The sequence below is a fragment of the Schistocerca serialis genome, chromosome 3 (genome assembly GCF_023864345.2).
Source record: "Schistocerca serialis cubense isolate TAMUIC-IGC-003099 chromosome 3, iqSchSeri2.2, whole genome shotgun sequence".
Taxonomy (NCBI): domain Eukaryota; kingdom Metazoa; phylum Arthropoda; class Insecta; order Orthoptera; family Acrididae; genus Schistocerca; species Schistocerca serialis.
The window spans coordinates 885,053,708-885,060,531 of NC_064640.1; positions in this window are offsets into that span (position 1 = coordinate 885,053,708).

Consider the following 6,824-nt stretch of genomic DNA (forward strand, 5'->3'; position numbering starts at 1 on the left):
TGTGTCACTATGGATACCATACACACTAATAGAAATCTTGAGAAATGATTCATATCTTTCAATATTTTCAGATGTGACGGCAACCATGTATGTGATAAATAATTCATTGTGTTTATCAGTGCTACTTTTAGACTGTCTGTCAGGATCTTGGGTTACCAGGTTCATAATACTTTCCAATGCATATTCAAAGCACTATTGATCTTCTCTATTTACAAATTCAAACTTATTACTTTTTATTTTTCACATTTCTTCAACACTGTTTATTTTTAATCCATTTTCGTAGCTCTGTCTATGTCCCAGCTCTTATTGGATGATACACATTTCTACTCAGTGTTGTGTAATTTATCCTACCAAATCGATATTTTGTGTTTCTGTAAGTCTGTTCATCAAACTTTCATAAGATCGCATTTGTTGCTAATTCATATTCAGTTACCAATCTGTTTCTAGCTGACCTTTCAGTATTAACCTTACGACATCTAAGATTCTATGTACTTGTACTTACTTCTCCTTCTTTAGCTGGCTGTAATAGACAATACTGAAAATGAGTTGCAAGACAGATAAGTAAGTTATGGTATTCGTTTAATCCACTATTAATATACTTAATAACTCTATTTCTTCTTTTGTTAAAGTACACTATGAAATCTGTATTTTATGGAATATAAATACAAAATCAGCAACAATGTCTCTGAAAGCTCTTTTTGGTGTAGCTAAGAAGTCTTGTATTATTTGTCTTATTCCATTTTCTTCAGAATCATCACTAAATTCATCATTATTTGATCCTTTAGCAAAGGAGGTTGATGACACAGAATAGGACTAATATATCATCACTGGTGCCTACGTGTGAAAGTGGTAATTTTTCGAATTGGGTTCTTAGATAACAGTGGAGCTCACACACATTTTTAAATTTGCTATAATCTTCTATATCTATTTACCTCATTCCATTAAATTAGCACTACCTTTAATAATATTTACTATATCGGTTGGATCAGTACTTACAAGCCTAAATTGTTGTAGAAACAACATACATTTTTATATAAGCTAGCAAAAGATTTATTTTTCTGTTTTTGCTATCTCCTTCTGTGTTATGCTGGTTTGCAAAAAAGTTCCTAAATTAGTTACTGTCATATTACCCATAACTATTCCACTGTTTGTATCAGAAGTACCTGGTTGCATCGAACCAATATTTTTAACACTCGTTTATTAGGAAAAAATTTTAAATGCAAAATTTATTGCTCTGTAAATGCAAGAGATTCAGTATCTTTTTGTTTCAGTACCAATAATTCATCCATTTTTGTTTATGTATGGTTTTTAAAATGTAATTTTGTTTAACATCTGTAGCATGCTGGGTTAATTATTGTTTGACAGTCATGACAATTATATCCAATACCATCTTTCACACCTTTATTTTTTTAAAATTCAGCAGAATTAAGAGGTTTTACAACCACTCTACTGCCTGGTAATGTTTTTTACTTCAATTTATCTTCCAAGAACTTTTTACTAATAAATGCAGTCCCTGAAAAAATTAGCAATGAAAGCAATCAGTAAACTATCAAAACATGATCTGGTTGAATTTTATAACGATCCAGAAGTGAGGTCATATGTTGTTAAATAATTAATGAAACACTTTTAAAGTAAGACTGAGTGGGAATAAAATTTCAAAACTTCAAGATCTATCAGAAGATTATATTAGAGAATTTCAAGACAAGATTGAAGCAATAAAAGCAATCAGTAACCTATCAAAACATGATTTCTTTGAATTTTATAATGAACCAGAAGTGACATCATGTGTTGTTAAAGAATTAAAGGAACGTCCCCCAGATAAGGCTGAGTCAGAAGAAGTGCAAAACATCAAGATCTATCAGAAGATTTTGTTAGAGAATTTCAAGATAAGGTTGACTGGGAAGAAATTTCAGAGCATTAAGAACTATCAGAAGATTTCAGTCATAGATTCCAGGACAAAGTAGATTGTCAAATTATTTGTGAATGTCAAATTTTGTTAGAGAATTTTTTTCGCCAAATACTGCTTTGTCATTAGATGTAACCACAGAATACAATTGCCATGCGTGTTTAATTGAATAGGATTATCAATTTGTAGTAACAAAATGTAACATATATTTCATAAGTACTGTATTGATAGATGATTTGAAATACATACTAATTATCCACTGTGTAGAAATGAATATTAGGGTAATAGAATTATAGAAGCAGAAGATGGAAATAATGTTGCTTATAGAAGCAGAAGATGGAAATAATGTTGCTTTCTTACTAAATTCAGCAATTGGAGAACGATTTCCATAAATACAACAATGTAAGTTTTCCAACTGACTAACTCTGTCATTAAGAGTGTTTACAATATCTGTTAATTTTGAACTTGATTTGGATCAATGTAAACCAAACAAAGAAATATCTTGTTTACCTGCTCTAACTAGATGTTTTGTAAATTTGTTAAAATTAAAAAGTACATAAGTCCGCTAGTATATCAACATGGTAATTCAATGTTTACTGGTAAACCTGAGAATTCCCCATTCATGCACCCATGACTTTTGTAAGTGTTTTTACATTCATCTATATCTATGAAATAGACTTCATCAAAAAAGACAAAGTTCTTGGCAGAGAAAGTGTTTACAGCACTATGGAAAATAGAGTTCTTTCTCCTTCCAAAATTAGTTAAAGATTTGGGATTACAACATTTTAATCTGAAGTACAGTAATTCGATAACGTGAATCATGTTTTTCATGAAAAAAAAACAGCTCGAGGTTGCTTTTGTTATGCTGCATTTACATTCTGAAAAGCATTTGGAAAAAGTGGTTACCAATCGCTTATCAACTGTGTTTTCTTATTAACATCCATATTTTTCAAATTCATTATACAAACCTATTTTCCATAATAGACATAGAATAACTGGTCTATAATTAAAAAGCTTTTCGATTTATTATTCAGTGCCAATAATTCTGGTGGAGTTCATCTGTATCAACTTTTGGACTTGGTTGATCAGGTACATTCTGAGTCATTGGCTTTCCATTTAAACTCTGTACTGCAAGAACGTCATCTTTATATAACTCAATATTTGAACTGTTGTAAAATAGAAATATTATTGATCTTTCTGCATCTGAATGTATTAGTCTTAAAGCATGTCCAATATAATGAAGTAAGACAGTATAAAAATTAATTTCTGTTTTTGGTGTGTTTGTATCCATATTAAGGTACCACACCTCACATTTATCTATGTGAATTTCTCTAATGTCATTAATAATACTGGGATAAAATGCATGATCCTCTTGCATCAAAACTTCTTGGACAGAAATGCAGACCACTAGCTTGATTTCGGTGTGCAAGTCTTTTATTGGAAATTATGATATTGTAATCTGTATCATCTTGTTCAAAAATTAAATCAGTTCTTCCTGCCATGTTTGAAATGCCAATTCCACTAATTACAACATACCTCTAGCTGCACAAAGGTATTTCGATTAAATTGCCTTTTTACTCCATTCTGTGTGTAAATGTTGTAACATGACCTTCTATTCCACATCTAGGTCTATTCATTAAATCTAGAGCTTCTGTATTGATTTCTCCTGTTGGTGTTAAATTGTATTTCTGAAACAATATTCATTAAATCTAGACTTTCTGTATTGATTTATCCTCTTGGTTTTAAATTGTATTTCTGAAATAATTTGAGAATTTCTTTTAATTTATCATTCGGTTCAGAAAGTAGCTCAACAACCCCAGTAACTATATCAAGATATATGTAGTCTTGTAAGAAGTCTATAACTTTTTCTTTACCATTGTTTCCTGCAGTTACATTAAGAAATAATAATGTTACAGTCAGTATTCTCATTTATATATATTGATAATATAAGATGTTTTAAACAACAGCACCTTTTTTGTAAACCTAGTTGTTATTAGAACTATCGAGGCCAAGCCATTTAATGTATGCTTTATCTCCTTATGTACATACCAATTTTTCAATTAAATATATACCTAGGTATTTTGTTTTTTGGCATCTCATGCTCATGGAATTTGCCAATGATTTTCTCACCGTTAGGGTCCTTAAGATGATAATATCGTGGGTTACCTTTAAATACCTTGTCAACAGGAAAAAATTGTCTACATATCCTTTTTTGAACATGTTTTTAATTTCATTAATGTGAACCTTATCACCAACGTTATACTTGTTTTATTGGGATTTCAATTGCTTGTGATATACATCATAATAGATGGCTTATTGTTTTTTTAGTTAATATAAACAGGATTCATTTCAATTGTTGTGTGACAAATGTTTTTATAGTCATCTACTAAGTTTGATAACATATCGATTTATTTATAATTTCCCTGTATGGGAAACTATTTCCACAATTTTTCTTTCAGTGTTCTGTTAAAATGGTCACCAGCTGATGCCTATTTGCATATGTTGAATAGTGATTGATATTACATTGTTTCAAGAGATCTTTTGTTGTAGAATTCTTTGTCTTTATAGGTTTGCAAATTTTTAGGAATACATCCAGTTACCTTGGAAACATGTTTAAATGCATTTGCAACATCTTTACCTGTTTTGTTCTTTAATGATATAGCCCAAGCTAGCTTAGAAAATTCGTTTATAACAGTCAATATGTACTTATTTACCTTACTGATTTTAGAAATATCTTTTCAGTTTCCAAAATCCATTTCAGCTGGATCAGTTAGATATTTTTCCTCATCATTTTATGTAATTCATTTATAATTTCTTCATGAGTATTCACAGTTCCAGACACATCTAAGGAAACAATTTTTGTTGGATATGGTCTTCTTGTTTTGGCATACCACAAAACTACCTTCAGTTCTTTTATTACCATTTTTACTTGTTACCCTTTCAGGATAAAGTGTCTCTGTATGTGTCTTACACTTAAAACACCAAGTGTAATCATTCAATTATAAAAGAAATAATTTAGGATGATTCATCACCCTCTGATGACAATTCACTGAACAGATAAATTATAACAGCTACAGAGGCTGTTTTAACAGATTATTTTGACCATATAGTTAGCAAAGAAAGAATTTCTGAATTTGTCAAATACACTTACAGATATATCAAAGTCCTTGAATGACAGACTACAACTTATGATTTTACCCCACACTATGATTTTTTTTACTTAAATTTATGTTCAAAAGTACACATCTCTTGCTCACCTCCACTAAGAAAGTTGAGTTGAAGGGTTCACATTTCATACACTGTGTTCTGAAGTTTGTCTATTTGTACAATATAAGATGGCAAATCTGCTTTTGCAAAATAATCTGATAAAACTTTCTCTGTATATTACTTAGTACAGTAGTTTTGAAATAGAATTAACACATTTACATGTTGTGATGTAGGCTCTAAAATTCTTGATTCCAAATATGTGCTACTAAGTTAATCTATATCATCTACTGGATCACTGACATTGACTAATCTTCTACCTTTAAAATCAATATAATATTTAGGTGATTTAAAAATGTGATGCACTTCTTTATAGAACAGTTTAATTAAATTTTCTGTTTTTGGATCTAAATCCTTACTCAGTTTTGATTCTAATTTTTTTCTGATTTTTCTAATGCTCCAGATTTTATTTTTCCATTATCTTATTTCCAAAAATGACCATTTACGAAATTTAAAATTTCATTAAACTTGTAACCATCAGCAAACAGCTTTAATACAAAACTGACATAAATCCCCACAAAGATATTCATCAAAGTTTTGAATCTGTTTGTCATTATAATACAAGTCACTACAACCAAGATATTTAGCTAACTCTTCAGGAATGTTTCCTCCATATAAATCAAACAAATTTTTCACTGTTTCTTTTATAGTAGCAAATCCATTGTCTACCCACAAGATCTGAGGTATCTAAATTTACAATTCCTGGTTCAAGTTTCTTGTGTTTAGAAGGCAATTCGCCAATCATAAACTCAGCTCTAAAATATTTATTCTTTAATATTTTTACTAACTTTTCTATGTCAAAATTACTTAGTGGATGAGGGTGTTCTTTTATCATTTCACTAAGAAAATCGCTTCACCAGTTTTCTTCTTTAGTGCTTCAAGCCATTTTATTCAAAGCATATTTTATAGAAGTGAACTGAGAACTATTGTCAGTCCAGCTCCTTTTAATGCAGCATATTCCTTTTTTAAATTGTGTTTTTCTTTTGTTCAGGTAATTCAGCATATTCTTTCTGCTTCTTATGAACAGCACTTACAATTGTTGTAGTACCAACTGCTATATATCCTAAAGTTCATAGTGCTGCAAGTTCTGTGTTATTGGAAGAACGTCACCTTCATGCTTAGTCAATCCCAAACCTTTCTTTTCTATTTTGCTTAGAAAATCACACAATTTTTTTACAACAAGTATAGATAATTTTAGGAGTAAATTAGCACCTTTTGTAAATTTAATTTCTTTCTGCTTCGTTTGAGAAAACTATGTTCTTCTAATTCTGCATTTGGAATCTTAAATAAAATAGATTCAGACTTACATTTGTGACAATGGCAAATACTATGATTAATATTGAATATTGTAATTTATAAATAGTAAAAAAGTTATAAACCAAATCCATTTTCATCAATGATGTCCATTCCTAATTTTGTTTTTGCATACATCATATCTCCCTCTGCTGCTGCAGCTAATTCTTCTCCAAATTAAGCATTCATTCTTTTGCAATTTGTTGAAGTTGTTTATCTGCTTGCTGTATAAATTCTAAATCTTTATGATTCCTGTAAACAGTATCACATCCTTCACAGTCTTCATCTGGTACATTTTTATCTTTATCACCATGTACTAATCTTTTATCTACTTTGGTCCCAAGACCAAACCAATTGTAAC